A 7,725-nucleotide genomic window follows, 5' to 3' on the forward strand; every position below is an offset into this window, starting at 1 on the left:
TGCCTTTGATTGGATGAAATAACTGTCATGTTGTGTCTGCATCGCATTATGTGTGGCTTCTAGTGAGTAAGCTTGCATGTGGTTGAGATTTGTGTGTTGAGATGCCATGCTTGTTTTATAGGATGTTCTGAGCAAATCAAAGCCCTAGCGGGGGCTTAGACGTGGACTCATTGAGATTCATATCTCACCCCGTTGTTGTTAACCCTTTTCGGGCCCTTAGTGGCGAAGAACCGGAAGTGGCGTGGATCCTATTGGAGTTGTTGAGAGTCGGGTCATTTCCAACCTAGTATCTTTGAGAGTTGTAGAAAATGATATGACAAATGGGTTTGTAGATATTTCACTTCCTTGGATTAACAAAGATAGTTAATTACAAGGTGGTTTTTGCTAAACTATTGTGATTTGATTTGATGGTTGCCTGTTTAACTATCCATGTTGTTCGATTTGTTGTTTGGGAGTTGCACGTTTCCGCTTGCGTAATAAAAGATAAAAATGAATGGATCGATAATGTGCCTAGGACGTTATCCTTCGTGACTATAGTGATTGGTAGGGATGTTGCGTACCGGAGGATCGGGGCGTGACACCTAGCTAACCAGAAAATGTCAAATTGATCCCCAAAACCTTACAATTTTTCAAATTAAACTTCAAAATTGAACTCAAGGGCATGGATTTCATCTAGAAATGCCAAAGTTGGGGAGAAATGATGTCAAATTATATAAAACCCCCAAATGTCCCATTTGACCCAAGAATGGTATTTTCAAAATTGCAAACCTCAAATGGTTGAATCGAGCCAATCTAAACCCATCATTGGATTCAGAATGATGGAAGCTAGAGGGTATTGGAGCCAAATTCGTAAGTTCATCCCTAGAATTTGATTAATTGTTTTTAAAGTGAGATCTAGAGACTAAACTAAAAAAAATTTATGCATTTAGGTCATTTTTGTCCAAATTGATCAATCCGCTAAACTTTTGGACCAAAAAGAAATATGACGGACTTGAGGAAAATATCACAACTTTTAAAAAGTGAAAAAGGAAATTTAAATGACTCAAAATGTATTTTTTTTTGCTCAATTCAGAATTATGCTCAATGACGCAACCCATAGTCCCAAATTGAATTTTTCAATGTGGCCAAAATGAAAATTGAATTAAAATAAAAATATTGACTATTTTTGGATATTTTTGTGGCCACGAATGCTACTTTTTCTGATTTTCTAAGTATTTGTCTATTTTCAAAAAATATTTAAAAAAATATGAAAAATATGAAAAATTATTTTTGGTTAAAAAATAATTCCTTAGGCTTGGCCAAGGTTCTCAAAGTTGATTTTATAATTTTTTGACTTTTCATGAATTTTCTATAAATTTTCTAAAAAATAAAACTCATTAAAAATCAGGTGTCAACACACTTATCATTACATCATCCATAGCTTCTACATTTTTCTTCATTTTTGTTTCTTTCGTATTTGTAAGTGCATTGCTCATGCGATAGCCACCTGAGGAAGGCTCGTAGAATCCAACGCACCAAATCTCACTAAATAAGTAGTTAAGGCTCAAGAAGATGATACCTTCCTCGACCGGAACCCAAACGATCCTATATATGTCACCCATCTACATGCCAAACGCTCTTCTCCATCGTTCTTGCCTAGAGAGAGAGGGAGGGAGGGAGGGAGAGAGAGAATGTCATCCCATACAGAGAAAACGTACTTGGAAGTGTTGGGCCTTTGCTGTGCCACAGAAGTTGCATTGGTCGAGAAGATCCTGAGGCAGCTCGACGGGGTCAACAACATATCGGTCATCATCCCGACAAGAACGGTCATCGTCCTCCATGACCCTCTAATCGCTTCTCAGTCCAAACTTGGTATGGATAGGATCAGTCACAGCTGCTTATGCCAAGTCCTACTTTGTCCTAGAATTTCTGTTTAGGTGATTGTATTGATGGTTTGATGTATTTAATATGGCAGTTGAGGCACTAAATAAGGCGAGCTTGGAAGCTAGCATTAAGCATCAGGGCAAGATTGATTCAGGGACGAAATGGCCTTCGCCGGCTCTGATCGTTTGCGGGTTGTTGTTCGGTTTGTCATTTCTTGAGTATGTTTATCTGCCACTGAAATGGCTTGCTCTGGCTGCTGTTGTCATTGGCCTTCCGCCGATTGCGTGGAGGAGCCTTGCGTCCATCAAGCATCTCACTCTAAATATCTACGTTCTCATTTTGATTTCAGGTAATAATCCTTTTCAAATGATTAATTGTTCTTCGCTAGATCGGATGTGAGTCCATGTGGCTCATTTACTGGAGGTTGTGTTTTTCGTGGGATAATGATCATCGTAAACGGCCGAAGTAAACGATGTATCGGTCATAGCGTATAACGTGAGCTGAGGACGTGACGTCACCAAACTAACCTTGTCTCCGATCGACCTATCGTGTGAGTAAGTTGGGGACTGAGTTCTTTTTCTTAGGATTAGGGCAGGGGCATGTCGCTCTTCATGAATTCCCAGTCCAGTTCATCGATGACTTGCTATTGACCAAATAAGGTGCTAGACTGTAGCCTTGTATCGGAAAGTAAGACTCAGGTATCACGTACCCAATATACAGAAAGATAAGGGTTTGGACAGTAGATGAAGTAATGGTACTGATCCATCTGAGAAATTCTTAAGTAGCAGGCTGTCGAATAACGGGAAAGGGCGGGGCTGATTCATCGCTCGATGATTTTGTCATTGATCTGATATTTGTGAATACGTGATAAGTAGATCATCTCACGAAAAGGTCGTGTAATCTTGTTGCAATGCTGAATTTGCAGTGATGGGAACACTTGCCTTGCAAGATTACTGGGAAGCTGCTTCCATAGTCTTCCTATTTTCCATTGCTCAGTGGCTCGAGTTGAGAACTAGCCAAAAGGTTCGACATTCGATTCTTTGTTTAGCAACAAAATAGGGAAGAATGCACGTTTTTCCCTCCAATTTTTTGGCTAGTTAGTAACTTATCCAAGCAAAATAGAAAAAGAACTTGTTTAAGTAGTTTAATTGAATTATGGACTTAAATCTTGTAAATCAGTACATTTTGGCTGAAGACGGTGATAAGATGTTCGATGTTTCTCCATAGACGCTTGACCGAGTCATACAGTAAGAACATTACAGGAAAGAAAACTTCCAAATGAAGTTGGAAAAGAGAAATCATACACCGTATTGTGCTTAGAGACTGCGAAAGATCAAACAAACAAAAAAGCCCGGAAATGCACCATTCCATACTTGCAACAGATTATTTCCTCTTCATCTCTTACTATCGGGATTGACACACGATTCTTATTATTAGGTATATGGTTAATTTTCTGTGACAAGGCTATGGCAACCATGTCATCGTTGGCAAGCATGACTCCCGAAAAAGCTGTTATAGCCGAGACCGGGGAGTCTGTTGATGTTACTGATGTGAAAATGAGCACGGTACTTTCAGTAAAGGCCGGTGAAGCCATACCAATCGACGGAATTGTTGTGGATGGTAAATGCGACACGGATGAGAGAATGTTGACAGGGGAATCATATCCTGTTGCCAAGGGTGTCGATTCCACAGTTTGGGCCGGCTCTATCAATTTAAATGGTCAGTGTTCATGCATGGCAACAATGTGTGGTTTCCTGTTTCTGCAACAAAGCATGTTCTGGTTACTGAGTCTTCTTTCCATTGGATCACAATCAGTCATTGCAGGCTATATTAGCCTGAGAACCACAGCTTTGGCTAAAGATTGTGTGGTGGCCCGAATGGCTCAACTAGTCAAGGAGGCTCATAAGGAGAAGTCTCGCACACAAGGCCTCATAGACAAGTGTGCAAAATACTACATTCCAGGCAAGCAAGTTAAACAATTTCCTTTCTAAAAAGATGCACTGACAGCCGAATGTCTTCTGTAACTATTTATCGCCACATCTTTGCGGAGAGAAACGAAATAACCAACCCACATGCTAATTCATGAGGAGAACTGCTTACAAGTATTCCAGGTTACTGCTTTTTTTTATATGAATGAACTGAAAATTGATGCACAGTTATGCTTGTCAGAGTTAATACATTCAATTGCTTTCGCTTTCAAGATGACTGAGTGGGTTAAAATCAATAGCAACCAAGCACTTTTTAGAATAGTATTCATCTTCAGAGCATTTCATGAGTTTGACGGCTATCTTTCCTTTGTAGGAATTGCTGTGGTGTCGGCTTGAATTGCTGCAGTTCCTGCTGCACTGAAGCTCCAGAATGAACACCACTGGTTTCACTTGGCAATAGTTGTGCTGGTCGGCTCATGTCCTTGTGCACTCATCCTCTCTGCACCCATCACATTCTTCTGCGCACTTTCAAAGGCTGCAAAAGACGGGCTCTTGTTTAAAGGAGGCGGGTATCTTGAAATTGTGGCAAAGGTCAAGACCGTGGCTTTTGACAAAACTGGGACAGTGACGAGAGGAGAGTTTGTGGTGACCAACTTTCAATCAAACTGCAATGACATAGGCCTTAACACTTTGCTCTACTGGTAATCTGTTTAATCCATCACGTATTCAACTTAATCAAGAATTGTTGAAGACCGTTTTCAATCATTGGCTCATGTTTGAGATTGGAGTGGAAAATATCAAGCATCACTGTAGAACCTGAAAGCAATTTTGCAATGTGAAGGGTATCCAGCGTCGAGAGTAAATCAAGCCATCCAATGTCAGCTGCCATAATTCATTATGCCAATTCTCTCTCTATTGAGCCAAAGCCTGAAGATGTGGAGGATTTTCAAAATTTTCCTGGGAAAGGAATCTTTGGTCAAATCAACAGTAAAAGCATCTATATTGGAAACCAGAGAATTGGTCTAAGGGCCGGCAGCGAAGCAGGTTTTTTTCTCTGTTACCAAAGATTAGCGAATTTCATATAAATAGCTCAAGAAAATAGTTATTCAACAGTAGCTTTCTTCTTCCTTATTTGTCATTCATGTCTCTTCTTAACCTCACCTTCGATTTGCTGGAGTGTGCCACAGTGAGCGGCATTGAAACGGACACATATGGATTCATATTCATTGGACAAAGCCCGGTGGGAAAGTTCAGTCTCTCAGATGCTTGTAGAACTGGATCGATGGAGGCCATTAAGGATATTAAATCACTAGGCATCACAACAGCCATGCTCACGGGTGACAGCCAAGCTGCAGCCAGGTCCACACAGAATCAGGTGCGCTTCTATCATCCTTGTCTTGCTACATTACTACTGAATCATGGAAATGATCTTCCACATGAGTCATCCTTAATGCGAGACTGATATTTTATTGATTGGGAAGAATCACAGTTTTGAGCTCCAATGGAACTTTTAGTCCCAAGAGAACTTGGAACACAATTTCCAGACAAAGGCCAAAAGTCGGCAAGTTCAACTGTTTCCCTTCATTTTCTCTCTTAGAGAAAATGGAGTGCTGATAATAGAAATTGAGTCCTAACAAAGAAATGCAACTTCCTAAGATCGAACAGAAATTGAGTCCTCACAAAGAAATTGAAGATTCATCATTGCACGAATCGACTGAGGTTCCTTAACTTTCTACCAGCGAAACCGCCTCCTATTTAGCTTGTCCAAATGTATCTCGGTTTACATTTCTTCCGTCGATATACTATATACTATTGTGCCACTAATATGCAGAGTCTACTGAAACATGAAAATCTGTTTGCAGCTCGAAAATGTTCTAGACATTGTATATGCAGAACTCCTGCCTGAAAACAAGGCAAGAATCATAGAAGACTTCAAGAAAGAGGGACCGACTGCAATGATCGGTGATGGAGTAAATGATGCTCCTGCATTAGCCACAGCTGATGTAGGCATCTCGATGGGGATTTCTGGTTCAGCCCTCGCAATGGAGACGGCCGACGTGATTCTCATGTCCAACGACATTCGAAAGATCCCAGAAGCCATTAAACTCGCCAGATGGACCTTCAGGAAGCTCGTTGAGAACATTGTTATCTCTATATCTCTGAAGGGTGCGGTCCTTGGATTAGCCTTTGCTGGGTACCCATTGGTTTGGGCTGCAGTTCTTACAGACGTTGGCACGTGTTTGATCGTGATTCTCAACAGCATGCACCGTCTAAACACAACTTCAAACCGAGAAAAGAAGTTCTCAAGATCTGAGAACGGTACCATTTCACCAAACTCATGCAAGAAGAATGGCGGTTGCACCATGCAAAGTATGAACAATGATACTAAACAATGCAGCAGCTGCTGCTCTGCCATGGCAAATCAAGACGCGACATCATCAGTGAATGTATTCAGTGATTCTTATTCTGAATCGAAATTTAGCCCATGGAAAGAAGATTTTCCAATGAATCTTGAAGAATCTACTTGCAAGCCAACCCCGCAGCCTACAGTAAACCTGTCTGCATTTGGAGAGATTGAGTCTATTACAGACCAACCGAAAAACTACTACGGCTTGAGTGACAACTGCCAACCAGTTGGATTTGTTAAATCAGTAAGTAAGTGCAATTCAATATACTGTTTACCTGTCAAACACATAGAGGGAAGGTCACAATGTGCTTCTGGCTGTTGTCCTCCAAGTCCGGAGATTCGCGAGGATGAAGGAAAGCTGAATTTAAGAAGTGACGCGCCACATTTGTTCAGCAATGCATCGGATGCTGGTAAACCTGAATCTGTGGCTCAAAGTTTACCCAGTAGTATTGACGAAGAAGAAATCATCGAGCATCGCAAGCAAGTCAGAATGGATGTGGCAATCGAAATTGCACCAAGGAAGATGAGCACTAGCGTGTGCTGCAAGCAATCAGGCAACAAATGCTCCTGCGGACTCGAGCAATATGAAGCAGGCGGCGGAAGCAGCATGCCAAGAATAGTAATAGAATAGACCCTTCATGTGTTGCCTAACAATGCATAGATTCTCCGTTTGGTTTGGTCAAGCTACACTATAGATATTCCGTGTCCTAAACAAAATGGATGGAGTCTCGCTGTGACACATTCATGTGTAAATCTTGTCGTGCTTAGCTTCAATTGCTGTCGGTCTGGGAGTAAATGATCTTTGCTAAGCTTTGTGGAGTAGAGATGAACAAGATCGAGCTTCTCTCCCTCCCCCTCTGTCTCTCTTTGCCGCGATTTTGATAAAGAAAAAAGAAAAAAAAATTCCATCTTTTGCCCTCCAAAGAAAGAGAACTCGACTCATACTATCATTAATTAAATAAATCTATAATATAATTAATTATATAACAGTTTTTGTGTGACTATTATGCTAATAGTGTATAATTAAATATTATTATGAGGTCCACTCTTTTAAGAATTTGTAGGTCACAAAGTCATATTATTCTCATAATCACTCAAAGATTGTTATGCTAGCAAAGTCCTTTTGAAAATAAAAAACACAATACCACGATACCTAAAAATGAGGCAGCACAATTTTCAAAGAGAAAGGCTTGCCACGTTATATATATGCAGATAAAGCTTTGGACAAAAAATAAAAAATAAAAAAAATTCGCACGAGATTTAGCCACGCTACACGCTCACTTAGTTTGCTTGTGGTCGTCAGTTTAGGAAAACACTAATTGTAGCGAAATTCTAACCCTAGGAAATTTTCAATTTTGCATCTCTATTTCTAATGCATATTTTAGTAATAAATCTCTAATTGGTATAAAATAAATTCTAGAATCATGTATATTTTAGTAATGACTTTTCAAACATCAGCTATGTATGTAAACATTCTATTTTGAATAAGCTACGCATCGTGTGTATAGAAATAATTGTCTATGATGA

At 40.1% G+C, this 7,725-nt stretch overlaps 1 pseudogene; it reads left to right on the top strand.

The window, feature by feature from the left end:
• The first annotated feature begins 1,585 nt into the window (after positions 1–1,585).
• Positions 1,586–7,007, top strand: LOC125314750 (annotated as a pseudogene).
• The last annotated feature ends 718 nt before the right edge of the window (positions 7,008–7,725 follow it).

The sequence above is a fragment of the Rhodamnia argentea genome, chromosome 4 (genome assembly GCF_020921035.1).
Source record: "Rhodamnia argentea isolate NSW1041297 chromosome 4, ASM2092103v1, whole genome shotgun sequence".
Lineage (NCBI taxonomy): Eukaryota > Viridiplantae > Streptophyta > Magnoliopsida > Myrtales > Myrtaceae > Rhodamnia > Rhodamnia argentea.